At 33.2% G+C, this 23948-nt stretch overlaps 1 non-coding gene across 1 annotated transcript; it reads right to left on the bottom strand.

Moving 5' to 3' along the window:
• Positions 1–5412: 5412 nt before the first annotated feature.
• LOC18435619 (AAA-ATPase At3g28510) lies at positions 5413–7358 on the bottom strand. Its single transcript, XR_016045416.1, has one exon. It is a non-coding gene; the product is annotated as an AAA-ATPase At3g28510 (transcript).
• Positions 7359–23948: the final 16590 nt, after the last annotated feature.

Raw genomic sequence — 23948 nt, 5'->3', positions numbered from 1 at the left:
GTTTTAGGGTTTCCGCCATTTCACTGATTTCAAGCGAAAGAACGCATCATTTTTTGCAAAATTTCAGGGTGAGTGATCGTAAGAGCGTTGGTCAGAATTTTATGTTCATAATTTGTGATTATCTTGGAGGAATACATATCAATTTTGAGTTTCAAGGCACGGGTGCACGAAGAATAGGTAAGAACTGTGTTTTTTTTTTTTTTTTTTTCTGCCATGTGATCAAATTCAATCAATATTTTACAAATCATGTATTAAATTTATAGGATTTTGATTCGTTGTAGTGTTGTTTATCATCACATGTATTCAATTTGATTATATTTATTCAATTTGAGTTGGATTTTATAGAAAAAAAGAGTGATGTCTGTTTAAAAAAATATGGGCTGCGGTTTTTTTTTTTTTGCCTCCATTTTATCAATTTTAGTAATATTTTGTAAAGAATGTGTTGAATTTATAGGATTTCAATTCGTTATAGTGTTGTTTATCATCACATATATTTAATTTTATCTGATTTATTCAATTTGAGCTTGATTTTTAAGATTGAATGACTGATATCTGTGAAGAACTACTTTTTTTTTTTCCTCAATTCAAACGATTTTATTTAATATTTTGATAATAATGTGTTAATATTATAGGGCTTTGATTCCTTATAGTGTTGTTTATCAAAACATGTATTCAATTTGATGTAATTTATTCAATTTGAGGTGGATTTTTGAGTTTGAATGACTAATGTTAGGTTGGTCTATGAAGAACTGGGTTTTTTTTTTTTTTTTTTTTCTTTTATTCATGATCAATTTTTTTGAGAAATCGTGATTTTCCGAAAAAAAAATTTTTGACTATCATTAGGAATTAAAAAATATTTTAAAATTTTATTTTTAAATTTCTAGTTCAAAAAATTGTATGTTGATAGATTATTTATGCAAAAAAATACATTTTATTATATTTTTAATGTAAAACTATATTTTTTAATTTGTTGTTACTGCAAAAAAAATACATTAATAAATACATGTTGTTAAACTGTATTATATTTTTAATGCAATTCTACAATAAAAAATATTTTAAATTTTTAAAATTTTAAATGCAAAAAATACATGTTGTTAAACTGTATTATCATGAGGAATTAAAGTGAATATCATTGAAAAAAAATCGTGGTATGTTATTATATTTTTAATGTAAAACAGTATTTTTTTAATTTGTTGTTAATGCAAACAAATACATTAACAAATACATGATGTTAAACTGTATTATATTTTTAATGCAATTTTGCATTAAAGAAGTATTTTTAATTTTTAAAATTTTTAATTCAAAAAATATATGTTGTTAAACTGTATTATCATGAGGAATTAAAGTGAATATTATTGTAAAAAAATCGTAGCATGTTATTACATTTTTAATACAAAAATGTATTTTTTTGAATTTGTTGTTAATGCAAAAAAAATACATTAACAAATACATGATGTTAAACTGTATTAAATTTTTAATGCAATTTTGCATTAAAAATTTATTTTTAATTTTTTAAATTTTTAATACAAAAAATACATGTTGTTAAACTGTATTATCATGAAGAATTAAAGTGAATAGCATTGTATAAAAATCGTGGCATGTACGATAATTATATTATCTTGCAATTTTTAATTTTATTATTAAATTTTTAATGCAAAATCTTGCAATTTTTAATTTTATTATTAAATTTTTAATGCAAAAAATATATGTTCTTGATAATTGAGTTGTAGCCATGTTTGGAGCTTGTTTTTTTTATTATATTATCTTGCATATTTGTAATTGAGATGTATAAATATTTGTGATCATTTCAATCGAGTTGGGATTGTGTCGACTATATCATTGTAAATTTTATTTGTACCATTGTGAATGACTATATCATTGTAAATGTTTTTTGCGTCAAATATACATGTAGTGGCATTATGGATGACTATATTAATATAATTTTTTTCTTGATTCTAAGTGTGACTTATACAGACTTTTTTTTATATATAATGTTGTATAAATATTTTTTTTTTCTCAATAGGAACTAATTCATGTTTGTTGAAATGAAGATTTGTGACAAGTCTATATGTATTGGCATTGTGAATTACTATACTTTTGTAAATATATTTTTTATTGATATTATATCAATGTAAATTTATTGTTCTATATGTAGTGGCTGATATAGGCTATTTTTATCTATAATATTGTATAAATAAATTATTTTTCCCAGTAAGAATTAAAATATTTTTGTCAATAGAAGTATTATGCATTAACAACAAATATAACTTCATGAACTACCCTTACATATTATCACTACACATGGTGATTATTTTTCATGTTCAACTGTCAAGTTAATTTTTAACCTTTTACATTTTAAAGTTAAACCATGGCAAGATCTGCGGAAGACCCTGCAGGGCAACATAGGGTCAAACTCGATCCCAACAAAAAAGGTAAAATTATTTGTAATTACTGCCAAAGAGTGATAAGTAGTGGGATACATAGGTTCAAGTAACACTTGGCAGGGATTAAGAGAGATGTTTCTGCGTGCAATAGTGTCCCTAATAATGTAAGAAAACAGATGACGGTATTTCTCAAGGCTACCAAAGTTAAAAAAATTGTAAAGCAGAGGATGGATGAGGAGATAGCTAGTTTATATACGCCATCAAGTAGGAATGATCTAGAAGTGCAATATAATAATAACTTGAAGATGGCCACAAGAATGATTTTACATGAAATATACCAGAGGGAACGCAGGTTTAGAAAGCCTGGTTGTTGTGAGATGGGCACACATGGTGGGCCTAACTCAGACATGCATGGCGGGTCCAGCTCGAGCATGTATGACGGGTCCAGCTCAAATATGTACGGAGGGATTGGTGGCAATATGTATCAAGAGGAATCAGACGTTGAAGAAATTGTTTCTAGCTTACCTATGAGTGCTAGTATTGCAGGTCATGGTCGTATAGACCCATTTCTCTCAAAGCCTAAGTCAGAACAAATGACCCTCAAAGGCATGGTGAAATGTACGAGAAACATGTTGGGCAGATATATAGGAAAATGGTTCTACGATAAAGAGATCCCCTTTGATGCAGCCAATAGCCCATGTTTTCTACCTATAGTCAATGCAATCCAGAGAGCCGGGGCCAGGGTAAAACCCCCGACAGCATATGAGCTCAGTGGGCCAATATTGGATGAAGAGGTGGCGAAAGTTAGAAAGTGGATTGAAGAATATAAACAGACTTGGCTAAGAACAGACATTACTTTCATGAGTGATGGTTGGTTGAATAAAGTTAGCAAAAAGGAGTTTGTAAACTTCTTGGCCTATTCCCCAAAAGGTAGACCTTTTTTGTCTAACAAAGACGTATCATGGACGAAGAATGATGCAAACTTCTACATACGACTATATGATCATATAGTGGAGGAGGTAGGAGATAAGCATATAGACTAGTTTATTCCAGACAATGGGCGTGCATGTATTTCTACGGGCAGCAAGTTGATGGATAAGAGGAAGCATCTAGTATGGACCCCGGGTGCTGCACACAACATCGATCTGATGTTAGAAGAGATCGGTGAGATCAAAATTGTGAAGGAGACTCTACAGGAAGCGAGGTTGGTGTCAAGATTTATATATAACCATTCTAAAATTTAATTTTTCTTCAGAGAACAGTCTAAAAAAAAAAAGATAATCAGGCCTGCCATAACCCACTTTGCGACAGATTACTTGACTGTGGACTCCATTCAAGAATCTGAAGGTGCAATAAAGAGATTATTTACCAGTGAAGAGTGGTTAAATGACCGCCTCTCGAAGTCCAGTATTGAGCTAAAAGTGGACGGCATAGTTTCAAATTGGAGGTTCTGGTCTCGATGTTCTAGTATCGTAGAGGCCACTGCCCCTTTGGTCACGGTGTTAAGCATGGTGGATATTGACAAGAACGCTACCATGAGCATCCTTTATGAAGGTATCGAGAGAGCAAAATCAGCTATTGGGGAGAAGTGTAGTTTTGCTAGTAAAGTGATCGAGATTATAGAAAGAAGGTAAAACACCAAATTTGGACGTCCAATTCATTATGCAGGCAAATATATATTTATATCATTAGAATGTTTCATTGTAAATTATTTTTTTATGAAATTTTAAATGACATTTGTCTATTTATACATTTTCTAGGTTACTACTTCAACCCAAAATTTTTCTATTTGACACCTGAATATCCCCACAAGTTTATGAAAGGGGTCAGATACATTATTGTCAGGTTGGAGAGAAGTCATTCAAACCAGGGAGCAGCAATACAAGAGGTATTATTTAATATTTCAGTAAGAACTTGATTGAGTTGTTATATTTGTGAGGAATAATGCATTAAAACGAAATATTTTGTTTTAACTTGCTATGTATAGGGATGCTATAGGATCCTTCGAAACTAGACTTGTCAAAAATTTTTGAACTAAGATGGATCCAGGTTATCCCTTAACTAATATTTTGTTCATTCATATATTTAATCTTATGAATTGTTCTTGCCCTTACAATGCTTTTTGCATTTTAATCCAGCTGAATGGTGGGAGATATATGGTAGAGATGCACCTCATCTAAAGAGGATAGCAATCAAGGTGCTCTCCCAGACATGTTCTGCTACTGGCAGTGAGCGAAACTGGAGTATGTTCTAATGGTTGCACACTACTAGAAGGAATCGACTCGCTTTGGAGAAGCTTCAGAAACTAGTCTACGTTCATTACAAGTTAAACCTCCGAGAGCGACAAATAAGAAGAAAGCTTGAAGACTATGGGCAGATAGATTTAGACACAATATTTGTCACGGACACAACAGAACAATAGGTAGTAGAAGAAGAAGAGTCAGTGTTGGACAAGAGAGCATTCCTTGAGGCTATCGGTGAGGAAGATCTTGAAGAAGGTGATAAGCAGCATGAAAGAAGAAGCAGTCCGCCAACATATCCACAATTCGTCGAAAATGTCGGTGATATTGCACCTAATGAGGGAGAGTGGGAAGGGGGTCTAAGGGAAAATGAGAGAGATGATGATTCTGAGGCCACCCAATCCCAGCCAAATTATTTACGTATCGAGTCCTAACAACAAGAGGGTAGGGATGCGCATGATAGTGTAGGTGAGCATGAAGGATAGATATGCTTTGGGGATTTTGGATTATGATCATAACAAAACACTAACACTCAGGGATTTGGGTATAGTCAGGTGCCTACTAATTTGGATGATTCATTTTCAGATCGAGCCAATGAATTATTACGCGAATTCAATCAATGGCACCAGCATGACCAAGATGAAAAATGACGTCGTCTGTCATTTTATTTTTAAATCGTATGTTACGAATTGTATACTTTATTGTAGTTCATAAAGTATTGTAGTTACACAAAAATTACATGATAAAATTTATAGTTACGCCTTAATTGGATTGTTTAAGGTTGCAACTTTATTAGAAACCACACTAGGTAGTATGCATTCAAAAATTTCATATAAGAGAGATAGTACAACATAGGAGACACAAGAAAGACAAAGAGAGAGTTGATAATCCAAATCCCCATAATCAGAGAGAGAGAGACTTAATAATCCCAATCATGTGACCGAATCACCCCTGCTTAACATCAGATAGAAAGAAGGAAAAAGAGAGAGAAAGAGAGAGGACATCAATAATCCCAACCCTGTAACCTAATCACAACTGCCTAACACTGCATCTTCCTAATCCATAGCTGCATTTTCCTCAACACCCACCTGTGGACCCTCAGTGTCACCACCTTGCCTCTTGAGCAGCTCATTTAGCAGAGTCTCCATGGCCAAATCTGGGTCCTCTTTGCAGCCCATGAACCACTCTGCAACCTCAGCTGGTGTCACCTCAACATCTCTCAAAGCCTTCCCCACCTTCTCCATTAATGGGTGATCCTCCAATCTCACATAGTTCTTGGCCAAAACCTTGAAAGCCTCAAATCCACAGTATGATAAATGAATATGCAGGTCCATTCTACCAGGCCTAAGCAGTGCAGGGTCAAGCCTCTCCTTGTGATTAGTGGTAAAAATCATCAATCTCTCTCCCCCACAAGAAGACCACAACCCATCCACAAAATTCAAGACCCCAGAGAGGCTCACCAAACTCATGTTATCTCCTCTCTCTCCTTCAATTTCCTCCTCATCCTCCTCCTCCTCCTCCTCTTCTTCGGCCTTCGCCTTTGCCTTATTTTCCCTGTTCAAGGAGTTCAGTGAGCAATCGATGTCCTCAACAACAATAATCGACTTGCTGCTCGTCGAAGTGAGGAGCTTACGGAGCTTAGTATTGCTCATAACTGATCTCAATTCGAGATCGTAAATATCAAAATTCAGGTAATTGGCAATGGCCGCGATCAGGCTGGTCTTTCCGGTCCCTGGCGGCCCGTAGAGCAGATAACCCCTCTTCCATGCTCGGCCCACCGTCTTGTAATACTCCTTTCTATTCACAAACCTCATCAAATCATTCTTGATCCTTGTTTTCATCGAGGAATCGATCGCCAGGGTGTCGAAAGTCGACGGGTGCAAGAACAAGACAGGGGACCAGATCCGGCCTCCTGGGTCCGTGGCCCTGTTGGTGTAGAGCCTCATCGCTCTGTTTCTCATGGCCAACAAGGAGGCCTCAGCCATTACATGGGGAATGTAAAATTTGCTCACCATTTCTCTGTGTTTTTTGCAGAATGTGAGCTCAAAGTACCTGTCTTCATATGTTCTGTTCCCTGAGTTCTTCTTTGCAGTGTGAAAGGTCCAGTAAAGGGGAGCACCATTAAAGTGGTCAGTTATTTTCTGGTTAGAGTCCATGGAAAAAGTGTACGAGCTTGAGTTGTTGGCCTTTGTGACCTTTAATGTATTGGCCAAAGCATAGCATTTAGGAGAAAGATAGGTTTGTACTGATTCATAGGGCTCATTTAATAAACCAGATTCATATTCGTCTACCATGATATAAACATAGGGTAAGAGGAGGAATGAGAAAAATCTCTTACCAAACCTTTTAATAGCTTTCTTTGCTTCAAGGGGGACATAATTTTTTATCATCTCTCTGACAAACACAAATGTGGCAAAGAGAGAGCCCAGAGATCTCCAATCCATGGCTACCCCACCTCCTGGTTTGGCCTCTAATGGTGGAGATTGGAGAGGGAGAGGAGTAGTGAAAGAAAGGGGTTCTTCTTATTTCTTACAGAGAGAGGAAGAGAAAGTGACTATACTGTTTTTCTTGCAGAGAGGATGGGAATTGGGCTCTCCTTTAAATAGAAAAGAGCTGTGTACTTTTTTTTCTTCATTTTTGGTCTTTTCTTTATGGTCCATGCAACAGAATTTTCATGTTCGAAGTGGGACACACCTGCTTTTCAATACTTACAACACGGGACTCTCTCTCTCTCTTAACGCTCTCTGTCTACTTCCTCAAGCCCTATAATAGAGCAAAATTACGAAAGTGGCCCAACGCTCTCTTGAGTTGCAAACTTGTATTTTTTTTTTTGGGGAAGCTTTCGACTCTTTTTCTACAACATAAACCTCATATACATCCCCTTATTCGACCATCCATTCTGAATGGAGGGTTAAGATTGCTCCAATCACAATGCCACGTCTTGACACTATTTTATTTTTAATTTTTTTCTATAAACTATTTTGACACCAAATTTTGTACGTCAAATCCTCTATTAATCTCGCACTAGCAAAAATATTAAAAAAAATATTTCCAATAAAAAAAAATAATGCAAATACCCTTGAAAGTTTCAAGGGGTAATTTGGTTATTATATTTTATTGAAAATTTATTTTTTATAGGTGCATCCTAATGAGAATATGTCACGTACGAAATTTCATATTCATACAATTTGTATAACAAAAAACCAAAAATAAAAAACTTTTGAGACATCTGATCTAAGAACAAACGAAGAGTTGCTCTCTTGATCAAAATTGGACGGCTGGATGGTAGGGGAACTATAGATCTTCTATGCTGTAAGGGGAAATATAACACGATGTGGTAACTGGGTGTGGGAATACTACCACCACGACCGCAACCTCTTTCTTGAAACTTGCAAGTTATCTCTGCAAACTCTCTCTACTCTCGTCTCTCCCTCTCTCTCTTTAACCCCCAATTTCTTGATGGCTCTAAAATCAATATTCAACACCAACAATAAATTTTGAAACTTAAAAAATATCCAGATCTTACGGATCTATAAACACTTATTTTTAGCGTAAAATGGACAGTCTAGATAATTTGTTATAATATACATTTTTTTAGAGCTTGAAACGTTATTTTTTCTTCACTATCATAATGTTCAAACCAAGATGATCAATTGTCAAGGTTTTCCTAACACTTGAATTACAATTTTTTATGAGTTATAAGGTGAGGCTTTACTTGAGCCGTAGCTTTATCAAACTATTTTCCTTTTAAGGATAGAGTAGAGCGAAGAGAGAAACATGATAGAGATAGAATGATGGTTTGAGAGAGAAAGATATTAAAGGGAAAGCATTAGGTGCAAGAGGAACATCATCGGGAGAGACGATGTTTCGAGAGTCCCCGTGGAGTTGTCGTTAACCTTTCGTCTTTTCGATCTAAAACTCAAAACTCACATTTGCAATCAAAGAGTTTTTTCAATTATTTGGAAGAAGCTTTGGCAAAGTTTTATGTTGGTTGCCTACCTAACACAACTTACTCTGGTCACCTAAGCTTGAGAGGAGTTAAAAAAAAGTTTAAGATCGTCACCCCTCTTAGACTAATCCACTGTCTCCTTCACACAGGCAAAAATTGAGCCGGCATCCAAAGCTAGCCATGATAAACTCTTTACAAATGGAGTGGTTGTTTTAGATTAAATCTTCATAATCTGGAACTACTCTCTCTCCCTCATTAATAAACCTTTCCATAACCAGTTTTAAAGATAATAAAATAAACCCGAATATTTAGAGAGAAAACATAAGAGAAAAAAGAAAGATACGTAAGTTTCGATTTAAGGAGAAAGGATGGAAGGAAAAGGTGGCAGTATGAAACAAAATTGTATCTAAAAGAGGGGTAAATTGTACTTTCACCACTTTAAAAAAGTTCCAGGTGGAGTAGAGAGCCATCGAAATAAAAAGAATAAATTTATACTATTTGACATTTTAAAACTGTAGAATTATAGTGTATGGGCCGTCTATTTTCAAGATTTTATGTATTTATATATCTTATTGGTTTGAAGCAGTTTTGAAATTTAAAATTAAAAATAAAAATAAATACTTGTACTATTCTAAAAATTTTCGACATCAAAATTGACAAAGGAGGTGCACCTTGCTTTGATTGTATACTGTTGCAACCGTATGCAAACCACCCCTAAATTAAAAACCTAAAGGGCATGTTTTCTCGAAAGAAACAACTCAAGAGGCTTTTCTCTCATAAAGCATTTCTTTTCTTTTTTGGCGCAAAAGACAATATCATCAATAATTTGGATTTTATGCAAAATATTTTGTCCTTTGGGTAGATTAACTTCTCTATTGGATCAGAATAGCTTTATCCATCTCAAAAATTGGAGGAGCCATCCCAATTCTCTGAATGCATTCTTACTAGTCAATTTTAAGAGAGAAACAACTGGTTCTATCATGGGACCGGTTGACCCGGTCCCATGTTTTATTTTTAATTTTCTTATTTTTTATTATTCTTGATTTTTTGATATTTTATTGGCCTTTCTCTCAACCAGATCACCAATCCAGATCAGCGATTCACTAACCTAAACGTAAACCGGTGAACCTCTCCAGGGTTAAAAATATGGAACCAAACCTCAACTTTTATATATGAATTAGCCATTTTAGCATTAGAATGTTAAACCAAAATGTACATTGGGTGACCTAGGGGTGATGAGTAAGGTGGTCACTCTGTTTTCTATCCTCAAATTCAATATCAAATGTTGTTCCTTTTTTATCAAACAGTTGGTACCTATCCATAAACACTCTCAAACCCTGAAGCTCCAAAATTTGGCAAAGATTGTGTTGGGTTCAATTGTGAAGTGCAAATCCACCTAGAACTTTTTGCCAACTTGGAGTAACTTTTCTTGATTCTCAATCTCTAAGTTAGACACCTGTTTGGACCACAAAATTTTGAATTTCTTTTTTACTTCTTTGATGTTGAGATAAGCTTGAAGCTTTTCACATCAGTCTACGTTGACGGTGGGCCCACTTTTGGATATTAATTTTTACATGTCGCCTGTACGTTAACATAAAGCGGGCTCTCTCTTCTGGGAGCATATTGTATATTTTGGAATCTATCTAAAAATCAATGAATTATTGTTTTCAAGAAAAAATAGATTTTGAATTATTCAACAAACTTAAATGGTGCTCTCAAAAAATCGGATGGTCCTTTTTCAATCTTTGGGATGTTAAATTTTTAAACATATAGAATATGTGATTTTATTTTTTTTGTTTAAGGTTTGTTGCTGGGTTTAAGAGATTACTTCCCCAAAATTTGGGTTACTAAAAATACTTATGGCTGTAATTTTACTTGAGGGAGCGATTGGACATTATGCTTCTACATGAGAACACATCTTTTGCCAAATATGATTTTTATTGAACTAAAATATGATATGCTCAGCCTATCTAAAGATTTAATCTCTCGCGTAAAACCCTACTTATGAGTATCACAAATTTTGGAGATATAACCTCAATTAAAAGGATCAACCTCACAAAGAAAAAAAGAAAGATATTTCGGATGCCACATATATGTTGTCAAAATAAAGTTTTAAATTAAAGAGGGGAATTCTCAATTTCTGATGATCTGATCTAAATGTTTAGTAACTTAAAATTGAATTTAAATTTCTTTTGAAAATATCCAATTGATGATTTTGAAATGGATTCCAAAATTTTAAATCGAAAAATTTTTTTGAATCTTTTGCGTAGATTGGAAATACATGGTACTCCTACATGCACTCTTACTATTAAATATTCATGTTAGTGTTTAGTTGTTAATAATTGTAGGAGTTTTAGATGTGCTTAAATATGGCTCTAGAGAAAAAAAGCAAAAAAACAAAAATCTTGAACTTAATTGATTAGTACTTGATGAATTGCAAGGCTAGATGATCAATTCTTACAAAAGGTAGGAACCCTCTCCCCACTAAACTCAATTTCTACAAAAGGTAAGAGCCTTCACCCACTAAATCACCGAAAAAAAAACAAGAAAAAACAAAAACAGAAAAAACAATACGACGGAAAAGTACCATTCTCCCATATGCAACTGTTTTTTTATAAAAACACCACCTTATTTTAGTCAAAAGGAAATAAGGTAAGTGGATGCATGCGTGCTTTTTTTATGTTGATTCCAAGAACATGTGTTTTCTCCTTCTTGTTTTCTTTTTTAATCATGTAACGCCATCTTTGCCTGGATAAATTACGTCATCTTTAGTTGGAGACGGGTGTATTTATTATTGGTGGCAATGGGTTGGGTCCACTCATTGGGACAATGGGTCCGGGTATTGGGTCGGTCGAGGCGGGTCAACCAAGTATAAAATATACAATTATATATTATATATTATACAACATATAAAATAAATTTTTTTAAACTAAATTTTATTTTTTATTTTTTATTTTTGGATCAGGTCTAATTCCAAATGACTTGGACCCAGCCCAAATTTGATCGGGTTCAGATCTGATTCTGGTCCATAATAAACATAATTGGGTCTGGTCCGGGTTGGGGCCGACCCCCACCCCATGTATTAAGACCTTTCCTCAAAAACCAAAGGAAAATGCAAGAAAGAAAAGGGTCACCACCTCTTTGGTCTTTGGCCTTTGGTCATTGAGATACATCATCTTGGTGATAAATATAAAATAAAATTGCTCAGAAACGGAAACAAGGGAATTGAGTTGGTCGATTTAAGCAAATGCATAGTCATACATTTGGTGGATAGTAGATCTAGGCTTTCTAGTACTTAAAATCTATTTTTTGTAAAAATATTATTTTAAAGTTAAAAATGTTCTACAAAATTTCAGCCCAAAACAACTTCTCTAGCTTTATATTTTGGAACTCAGCTTATTTTGTAGTTATAAGCCTATTAGCATGTAGGATTGTATACAATGAGACTATTTATCTGTGATACAACGAGGTCACAATTATTTATAACCATTCGATGTGAAATTCGATAACTTGAGTATGTTGCAAAGTTCGAAAAAATTTCTTTTAAAATTTGAGCTTAGTTAATAGAATAAATACAGATTAATTATGATCACCTTATACTAAAAGTAGATGATTTCATTGTATACTTTTCCTTAACTTATAGAAGCCACTAACATACATTTGACTTTATGTCACCATCCAGCCCATGTGGTGATGACTCTATTGGCCATATGTTCATTGGGGTGTCATGAAATCTTAAATAAATCCCCTAATATATATGACATTCTTTTTAATGGGCCTCTAAATCCTCATTTGTGGTAGGTCCAAAAAGTTCAAGGACATCTCTTATTTTGTCCCAAAAGAAATGAGCTGTGCAAAAAGAAAATTCATAGTGTATTTTGAAAGTAAAGAGAATATAATGGGGCAATGGACATTTGCAAAAGGACATGAAATCATCATTCAATATGAGAAAGAAAAATAGGTGCAAAATCCTCCTTAAATGCATGGATATGAATATTCTAGATGAATATACCCGTAAGAGGACAACAAGATGACTAGATCTTTTGAATAAGCCCATGGGAAAGTTACTTTTTTTAACATGACCAAGATTTTGGGGAATGTAATTCTAAGATGCCACTGTAATGCCCAAAACTTTCCATGTGTATGTAGAGTCGTTTTTCATGTGACTTGTCCCATTGAGAATGTCATGATTAAAAAAAAAACGGATCGGTAATTCGGATCCTCAATTTAGAAAATTGGTCGCGGAATCGACAGATCGGGAGGATCCAATTTAAAAAATGTATATATAAAATACTAAAATTGTTATAAATGATGCTTTATGGGTTTTCAAGAAAAATGAGGGTGATGCATTATGAATTTTTATTGCTTTGCAATAATATGTGAACATTGAGATATTATTTCCTATTTTTAAAATTCTTATTGAAGATAACTTCCTCTTTAAAAAATTGAATTTTAGCAACAGAAACGGCTATGCACCTCTCGCCAAGGAAGAACGGTAGTATGTAAAGAAGGCCTCCTTGCATCGAGGACGAGCACAAATACCTATTTTCCAAAGTCGCACCAATGTGTAAATTGTTTGGTATATAAATATGTCATAAAATGGGGTTAAATAGGTTTTAGGAGTTAGAAGATAGATTTTAGAAAAGGGAAAAGTTTATATATGGTTGCAACCTTAAAATGTAGAATTACAGATGCACTTCAAAAATCTATATGAAAGGTTGTTTTAATATTGAAAAACTCTTTATTTCATCATCTCGACATCGAGATATCTGAACATAAAAAAAAAAAAAAACATTTTTGAGTTTCAAAAATAGTGCATCTTGCAACACATAATCTAGGCCGTCCATTTTCAAGATTTTCATATGTTTAGAGATCTCCTTGATTTTAACCATTTTTGGAGTTTAAAATCTGCTAATTAGATATGAAAATAGATTTTAAGATAATCCTAAAAAAAATTTACAACAAAATTACAGGTTGCAACCTTATAGAAGCCGCACCTTTCAGAAAAACTTAATGTTGTTGGATACATTTCAAATTTGTTGGTCTGCTGAAAAATGATACACCAAATTAAGGTATACAAAAATATTTTTCCAATTTTATATTAGAACAAACTTTGTTAATTATCCGAATCAAACGAATTATCATGATATTTTAAGGTATTTTTTATGAAAAAAACTTTTCTCCATAATAGTATGCATGTAATTTGCAAATAACTGAATTAAAAAGTAATATTTATTTACCGAAAAATGGCTCTCAAAGTATCAAAAGGCAAATGAGAAGCAAATCTACAAGAAACTAGTGATAGAAGCATGCATTGAAGCTAATAAGTTAAACAATGAGCTTTAATATTTTATTTCGATGTACATTAACATTTTTTTGGCTTTTATTGTGCATGATTCGAATTCATGATTTTTAATCTCAATAAGAAATCGGATGATCTAAAAATTTGAGAGAATCGTGAGTGCTTCCAAGAAAAACAATAACTAATTTCGATTCTAAACATCCAGATTCCACCCTCCAAAATTTGGATGATTTTTTATCATTATTAGTACATTAGCTTTTCTAAGCAGATTCTCTCAATAACTGATTCTGATTCTAAACATTAAATTTTGAAGTTTGTCTTAATGTTTTAAAAACCGGAGAGGCATGGTGAACCAACCATCTAAGAAATCGAATGAGTCGATGAATCGTCGATCTAGATAGGCAATCTAGCCGAGAGAATTGACTCGTAAAAAAAAAAAAGCGAGTAATGATCTTATAGGACCATCTCCCACTCACGTATGTAGGACTTGAAAGGATCATCATTAGATTTGACACGGATATTTAAAAAAATTATCACATGAGTGTGGGATTTGACTTTTTTTAAAGATATGTATCAAATTTAAAGGTGATTTTTTTGATGTCCTACATGAACTGAGGAAGAGATTTTTTTTTGAAAAAAAAATTTAAATTACCAAAAGATAAAAAGTATAATGTATGGATGTCGGTCAAGTTGGCAGTATGTTGCACCAAAAAAGGGTAATCCTGCTTTCCTTACAAAGTACAAATAATTCACTTTGTCCAACTATAACTGGCCAATCACGCCTCACCAAAACGAATAAAAGGCTAATGATCCTATGGACTAAGATTGTTACAACATTCACGATGAGCCATTTGCACCATAAAATAGGGGGGAATTTCTTCCATCTGTAATTCAGAAAATCACTTTAGATTCACGAGATGAATATTTTTAGAGACACACGGTATGGATCTTGAGTTTCTAAATACTGATATCTAATCACCCACAAATTGGACAGTCTCTGTTTCAATCTTAGGAAGCTATTCTTTTCAAAGACATGTACAAAGTAGCAAAAATTTTCCTCTATTGAAAGAAAATTGATCATTGTATAGTTGAGGAGGTCACATACCCAAAATTAAGGGTCCTAATAAAGTTTTCAACGTGATTTTACCAAAGGGAGTGGGTGATAACATGCTCCCGAGGGAGCACATAATCTTTTGGCCATAGGGCATAGCAAATGTGCATTCCAAACAGTAAGGGGTGCCCACCAACACCGGAATTCTTCTAATACACTGAATGTGGCACATAGGATCACCCCCCTTGACAACTTTTTTACTGTAGCAATCGGCCTTTGATCCACACCTTTGATCACATGACTCATACACCACTCGCCGTCCAAAGACGAGGGTTGCCCTACTTTTTTTTCTTCCTCGTGGTCCCAACATACTTTCGTGCACCGGTGCTGCACACGTGTCAAATGTTGGTCTGACTGCAAAATGCTCGAACTTCTCATTCGAAGCCTCTTTTCCTCTCATTTTGCATAAATGTCACTTTTAATACGATGTCTTCCCTTGTTCGATTCTTAATTGTGGGTGACCGGACCAAATCATATCAATGGTGATTTGATGTAAGAAAAATGCTTTTTACAATGATATGAAGATCTTAAACCATGTTTAAACTTTTAAAACCTTGGTTACATTTTACAAAAAAATATTTGGTCGAGTCAGTTGAGGTGACTCACTTATTCAATCAAGCCAGCTTGCCCATTTGGCCGGTTCAATTGGATGACCAATTCAACCCACCGGTTTTATTTTGTCTAGCACGAATTAGAAGTAATAAGAACTCGAAAGATTGAGAAAGTTCTATCCACAAATTCAGTATCAAACCAGGTTTTTTTGTTTTTCCTTGGAACGGTAACGTATGAAGTCTCAAACCATTTATTTTGGATCAAGGTGGGGCACCTATCTATCAAAAGCATCTTGTACCATCTCCAACCATCACTTCCAAAAAGCCTGAACACCAAAATTTGGCAAAGATTTTCTTGGTAGGCCCAAATAACTGAAGTCCAAATCCACCCATGGCTTTTTGCAACTTGGAGTGACTTTTCTTTATTCTTAGTATCCACCTTAGGCACGTGTTTCGATAGAAACCTTTGAAACTTTTGATTTTAATTTTTATTTTCAATAATAATTTCAACGTGAAATCATATAGCTTGAGTGAATCACATAGTTTAAAATAAAAATTATGAATAGTCTACAATAATTTCGATGTATACTTTGTTTCTAATTGCTTATGTAATATTGTGATGTTGAAATAAGCTGGGAGCTTTTCTAAAGGGGGGCAACGGGTCCGGTCTGCACCCGCACCCACACCCGGCTGGACCTATATTAAGATTCGGACCCGATAGGATCCGACTAAAAAATAAATAAAAAAAATATTATAATTAAAATATATAGTTGTATTTATTTAAATATTAACGAATTATTATTAAAATACAATGTTATTATCCGGATCCAGGTCAGGTCCACATGGACCCGAACATTATTCAGGTCCAATATTTCGAGCCTAGCCGAGCCGCCCGGTCCAATTTTTGGACCCATAGTCGGACCCATATATGGTCCGGAGGTTGGGTGTCGAGTCCGGATCGATTGCCACCCCTAAAGCTTGTTTACATTGGTCTTGATTTTGTTTGGTGCCAAGTGATAGAATCACTACTAACTTGGGTCCCTTGCGTCGCTCAAATTTTCCGTCTAATCACTAAGCATTGCCAGTTCTTCACAACACCAGGCAGTCACTTGTCGACGGTGGGCCCACTTTTTGACATCAATCTCTCCTCTATGTTCACATGGAATAGTTTCTCCGCAAAATATAATCGTTGTGTAGCATGCTCCCGCACAAGCGTTTTGTATATTAACTCCCCCGGCCAAAAGAGTTAATAGGCGGTTTTTTTTTAATCCTACAATTTGGAATTACCTAAGAATCACTGAATAAGTATTTTCAAGAAAAACATGAAGTTTTGAGTTCTTCAACACTTAGATCTTGCTGTCCAGTAACTTGATGGTCCTTGTTCAATCAAAGGTCCTTAAATTTTTTGAAGCACATAGAATATGCCATTTGTTTTTTTGCATTTTAGTGTTTTGAAATTGGTTGCTAGGTTTAAGAGATTACCCCAGGTCCTAAAAATACTACTAATTTTAATTTTACCTACGGAAATAAATGGAGTATGCTCTTGCAAGAGCAACAATCTTTTAGCAAATATAGCACCCGGTTTCTGCGAGTCCACGTAGAAATGAGTCACCTCTTAAGAATCTATTTTTGAGATAGAATTTTGGACTTAACTTTTAAAGACATATAATCTATAGCATGGAGATTATGAATATGAAAAAATAAATAAATTTTAAAAATTAAAAATAATAATTCTATTAAAAAAAATTTGAACAGTTAATTTCAATTATTTTTAGATGGACCACCTATTTGCATCTATTTTTAAGATGGATGCTTTATACCTCGGGACTGCATATTGTAGAAACCTCGACCAGTCTGCATGAAACAATTTTCCCAGATGATATGCATATCCAAGATTCACTCTCTCGGGTAAATACCTAGTCTCGAGTATTTTTAGGAGCACAAAATTTGGGAATGTAATCTCAACTAAGGGACCAACTACAAAACAAAAAGGAAAATGTTTTGATAGGTTTCTAGCTCTATCAAAATAAGCAAATCCTCACCTCAAAACTCACTGAAAAGCACAATTTTCGCGTTTTAAGACCTTAACAATTATAATTGTAGAAAAAATTAGAATTTTGAGCCCTAATAATAGTATCCATTGTAATACATTATCTAGATCGTGGATTTCACCCTAAAAATAAGCGTTCAAGAATCCACAACATATTTACTATTTTTTTAACTTCAGATTTCCAAAATTGATTTCATTTGAGGTAAAGCTGTACATTGTTTTCATAAAGAGGCCTAACAAAATAGGAGAAAAGAAAGGTATTCCTTTGCCATATATATGGTCTTAAGAAATATCACGTTCTAAGACAAAATAGGGACAATCCAATTTTCTGACAGTCTGATTTAAGTCATCGCGACCTTAAAATCTAATTTCCTTTTCCTTTAGATGTACGCAAATGATGATTCTAAAGTAGATTCCAAAATTTCATGTGGACAAAATTCTCTCCATCTTTCGCTCAAGTAGAAACACTGCTCCTTCATCCACTTTTACTATTAAATATTAAAAAAATATCTTGATACATCTTATTTTACCTTTTTTTTAACTTCTCTTCTATTTTTGCCAAACAATAACTAAAAAACAAAACCCCTCTCTATATACGTCTTTATTTCTCCCTCTATAACGTGATATAGAGAAGTTATAGAGAAATGTCAATATAGGCATTTTATAGAGATAGGTTTAGTAGACAAATTGAGGTGTTTTTTTAGTATTTGTTCGAGTAAAAAAAGAGCAGTAAAAAAGGGTAAATTGGATCAAAAGGTTTAGAAAATATATTTTTTAAAAAACCAATGCCAGCATAAAGTTTTTAAAACCCTATGTCTATAGAGAAATGGACATTAAAACATGGTGTATGAAAATACTTTCCCTTAAATATTCTATTAGAGTATTGTTAATAATCATAGGAGTTGTAGGTGTGACTAAACATGGGATAAGAGAAGTGAAACGACTATTCTCTCATATACAACTTTTTCTTATAAAGCATCCATCTTAAAGGTGGATGCAAATAGGTGGTCCATCTAAAAACAATTGAAACTAACGGTCCAAATGTCTTCTTAATAAAATTATTATTTTTAATTTTAAAAATTTATTTATTTTTTCATATTCATAATCTCCGTGTTAGATATTACATGTTCTTAAAAATTAAGTCCAAAACTCTACCTCAAAAATATATTTTTAAGATGTGACTCATTTCTATGTGGACTCATAGAAACCTTGTCCTTATTCAAAAGCACCACTTTATTTTAATCAACAAAAACTAAAATAAATGTATGCGTGTCTTTTAGGGGCTGTTTGGGTATATGAAAATCTATTACGTGACAATAGATTACAAGAAAATATGACATTTACCCTATTTGGGTAACATTACTCGAGATTTCCCTAAAAATGAGAAATCCATTACGCACGGTGAGGGGTAAAAAATCTATTACTAGGTTGACGAGTAATCTTGGGAAATCTTTTATGTGTTTCCCTCTCTCAAGTATACGTTGTATTGTATAATTATGGAAAAAAATTTTATTATCCCCTATTTTTAACTTCTATATCTCATCAGACCCAAGAATTGAAAATATTACTTGTACAGAAAATGACTCCATCTTTTCTATTTTCCAACCCCCTAAACCCTTTTGACCATGTATTATTGACCTCAACAACTAATGAAATAACTTTCTCTCTCCCTCTAAAACTCCATCTCTCTCTCACATCATCGTCTCTCTCTCAAAACTTCATCTCTCTCTTTAAAACTCAAACTCTATCTCTCTCTCACATCATCGTCTCTCTCTCCTAACTTCATCTCTCTCTCTAAAACTCACACTCCATCTCTCTCTCTAAAATTCCATCTCTCTCTCTCTCTCCAAAACTCCATCTCTTTCACACACATAAGAAGGTGTGCTCGTGTTCGAGCTCAAACTAAGCCCCTTGGTTGGTAAACTCATTGAGAAGCGAAGAGAGAGAGAGATGGAGTTTTAGAAAGAGAGAGAGAGAGATGGAATTTGAATAAGGTATCATTTTAGTGTTTGTTTGGGTCAAAAATTTATGATCAAAATGATCCAGGAGGTTATAAGATAGAAAAGATAGAGACATTTTACTTACAAGTAATATTTTCAATTCTTGGGTCTCATGAGATATGGAAGTTAAAAATAGGGGATAAAGAGATATTTTCCTTATAATTATTAACGTAATAGAAATTGAAATTAGGGGATTTGAAAAAGAGAATCTAAATTGATTTGAACACGAGGACAATTCTCTATTGCAATCATAATAAAAAATTTCTTCATCCCTCTATCCCCAATTTGGGTTTCTCATATAAAAACAAAAAAATTTAATAATTGGTAAGTGAAAGTAAGGAGAAATTTAAATTGATTTGAACAGTTGTAGAAATTAATAGCGAACAATTTTCTACTGTCATAATAAAAAAATTTCTACATCCCTCTATCCCTAATTTGGGTTGTAGCCCACCATCAGCTCTCGTATAAAAACAAAAATAATAAAAATAATAATTGGTAATTAATAAGAAATTACACAACATAATTGTAATAAAAAATTTCACACAACATAATCCTCATAAGCGATTAGTAAAAGCTCAATTGAATTAAGATACCTCATTAGTCTCATCTAATGCTTCAAATTTTCCACTGAAATTATCAAAGTTTCTAATTAATTAATCAAACTTATTCCCATTTTTTAACTTGTACCATACAATTTTTTATTTTGGTATCATAAATTTATTGCTTATTTGAAATTACATATAGAGAGACAATTGAAAGACTTCTATAAAAAATAAAATAAAAATGAGGCTTGTCATAATAAAATCATCTTATTCCAATGACTTATCATGTTGAAACCAAAGTCTAATCATGTTAGCTAAACATAGTTATATTTTTCATATTTATAGTCAAACAGTAGCAATATATTTCCCAAGTTGCATCTAAATACTACCCAAACAATGACAATCCATTTGCAAGTAATGTAATTTCACAGATAATATATTTTCATGTATCCAAACGGCCTCTTATGTAGATTCTAATCTCATGTGAGCATCTCTTCTCTTTTTTCTTAATGTGTATAACATCATCCTTTTTTGGGTAAATTATGTCATGTGCAGTTCAAATTAATCTTTTTAAAATCCGAATCATTGGGGCATATTGTTCATCTACACATTTATGTCGAATTGTGGGATCAACAATTTAGACCAAGTCTGAATTTGCCCAAATTGGTGCCCCAAAAAATATTAAAAAAATTTAAAAATTAAAATAGAACTTTATAGGATGTGGATTTTTTTTTTAAAAAAAAACATCATATAAGCTTAAAATAAAGAAAGACAACAAAAAAATATGAGCGGAGTTTTAAGGAGGGGAGCCAAGCTAGGACCAATGCCATCCTAAAATTAGTTTGCTTCCGAACGATTTATATCTGAATCGACCATTCAGATCAGAAATTACCAGATTTTAAAGTAATGTTTAAAACTATGGGTGTACTATAGCCTTTTTCCTTAAAAAAATGGGGGGAAACGCAAGAGAGGAAAGGGTCACCCCCTCTTGGCCCTTAAGAGATGGGGAAATGAGTTTGTCAATTTTGGTGAACGCAAGCTGTTCATTTGGTAGACGGTGGATCTAAGCGTTTTCGTACTAATTTTTTTGTAAAATTATTGATTTTTTAAGAGTAATGAACCTAGGAGACCCTTCAACATCCATATGTGTAGGATCTCAAAGGATCACTATTAAATTTGACACATATCTCAAGAAAAGTTATCACATGGATGTGGGATTTGACTTTTCTAGAGATATGTACCAAATTTGATGGTGATCCTTTAAAGTCCTGCACATATGGGTGTGGGAGGGTCTTATACGATCATTACTCTTTTTTTAAATAAAAAAATTGTACAAAATTTTGGCCCAAAACATATCAATAGCTATATATTTTGGAACTCGGCTTATTTTGTAGCTATTAAACCCATTGACTTACATAAGCTCTTGAAATAAATTTGAAATTATGCTATATTTGACAAGTCCAACTCTCTCTTCCATCACCATCCAAGTCCAGCCCATGTGGTGATTCCTTTATTCACCATAACTTTATGGGATAGTCTATAAAGAGACTTACTATTTATTTTTTTTTACATGGAAGTCACAATCATTCTTGTCTCTTAAATTTCAAAATAAATAGTTGTAAAAGTGTCATTGAATTGACACAAAATTCCAAAAATAATAATTTGAACTTCTTCATGATTCACGCCGAGCCATCCCATTTTATATTATATTTATTAGGCGTTATGAAACGAAATCTTAAATAAGTTCCTTAAATTACAACATGCGTGGTAATGGGCATCTAAATCGTTATTCGTGGACAGAGTTCAGAAAGTTCAATAGGAATCACCTATGTGGCAGTAAAAGAAATGAGCTATACAAAAAGGAAATTTATATTGTATTTGGAAAGGTGAAAACTGAAGACCGAAGACTAAAGAGAATATAAATGGGCCATTGGATATTGCAAAAGGACATGAAATCATCACTCACCATGAGAAAGATGAAAATACCAAATCCTCCTTGGATGCATGGATATGAATATTTTAAGATGAAATGCTAATAACAGGACAATGAGATGCCTAAAGCTTTTATAAGTCCATGGTAAAAATTGGGAATATCATTGTGAAAAATTTAAAAGCAATAACAGTAAGATACTTTTTTTTTTTTTTCTTTTCTTGTAATGTAAGACGAATATGCTACTTGAATGTCGGCTCGAGAATGATATTTGATATTGGAGTCCAGTATTTGAATAATCGTTGATCCAAATAAGGAAGAGGGTTTGGTAATTCACTGAGTTGCTTACTAGATAAATATTTAACACAATATTTGACTTAGACATGAGTGTTAGAAGTATCAATTTTTATTTTTATTTTATATGACACCTTGTGCGCAATTTAGATTAGTGTGAAAATAGGATTCTAGATGATATTAAATATTTTTATACTAGATTTATAAGAATGAATGTCAAGGAGTGATGTACAATTCTATGGGGTACTTACATGGTGCCATGAAGCAACCGGCGCACACCGATTAGACGTGAACCCAAGCCATGCACTTCAAAGTTGTATCCAACCTAAAAAGCTACATGTATTAGCTATCCATGCCGCCCTATCCATTGCCAATCCTAGTCAATTTTCAAGAATATCCACAAGAGATTCTTTTACGGGTGTGTTTGATAACTGAAAGTTAGGAGAAGGAAGTTACTAGGGTGCGTTTGATAACGGGAAGTTAGAAGAAGGAATTTTCCCATTGCTATAAATATGTAAAGGAAAAAGATAAAAAAATTATCACAAATATATCTTAATTTTTGTTTAATTTAAAAAAAACCCTTAACCTTTATAAATGTCGTCTACACTATATTTTTTTAAATTTTGAAATTTTTTTATCAAAATAGCATTCGCAATGGTTTGAAAGCTCTATCATTACAGTACTTTAAGTAATGTAATGCGATAGTCATTACGGTAATACGACTACCGTAAAAGTAATTTTGATAAAAATAGCAAAAAAAAGTCAAAATTGAAAAAAAAAAATGTGTTAGACCAAGTTTATAGAAGTTGAAATTTTTTTTTCATTTAGACGAAAATTAAAGTACGTATAGGATAAGTTTTCCAAAAAAATAAGAAAAAAGGGCGGAAGAAATAGAGAGGGATGATGTTGACAATGCTGGCGTGGAAGCGGGGACCACATCACCGACAATTTGCAAAATTGTGTGGCCCCTAATGCTTGCTAACCTTCCAAGTAAGAAAAGCACACACCCAGTAAGCAACGATCCAACCCAATTTTCAAAAATAACGTTAGTTACTGTTATAACAACTCTGACTGTAGGAAAGGACGGCTCCGAAATCGGACTGTACTTTGCATCCCTTGTGTGTGTGACCACTTTTGCTAACTTTTTCTAGTAAGGAAAGATAAATATGTGTGTGACCACTTTTGCTAACTTTTTCTAGTAAGGAAAGATAAATTTATGTTACGATCCCATAAAATATTGAAAAATTCTTTTCAAAAGCTTTTTTTATGATTTTTTTTATTTTTTTTTAAATTACGTTAAGGTTTGAAGTTGAGCTCGCAGGCTTCAAACAACTCCATACCTTAAGGTATAAAGTTGTCGATTTAAAAGCCTAAATTATCTAATGAGAAAAACCTCTTGGTTGAAGGACAATTTGAATTGTCTTTATCCCCAAATTTTATTTAAATTTAATTTTGGACCTTCAAAGTCTGAAATATAAACAATTTAAGTTTGAAAAATAATAATAATAATAAAAAAAACCAATAGACAAGAAGGGATATGAACCTAATAATGAAAATTTGAGGGAGAACAACGATCCAATCCTAGAATTCAATTT

This window comes from Amborella trichopoda, chromosome 12 (genome assembly GCF_054954075.1).
Source record: "Amborella trichopoda isolate Santa Cruz 75 chromosome 12, AtrichopodaSantaCruz75HAP2 v2.0, whole genome shotgun sequence".
In the NCBI taxonomy this organism is placed as follows: domain Eukaryota; kingdom Viridiplantae; phylum Streptophyta; class Magnoliopsida; order Amborellales; family Amborellaceae; genus Amborella; species Amborella trichopoda.
This window is presented reverse-complemented; position numbering and strand designations above follow the sequence as displayed.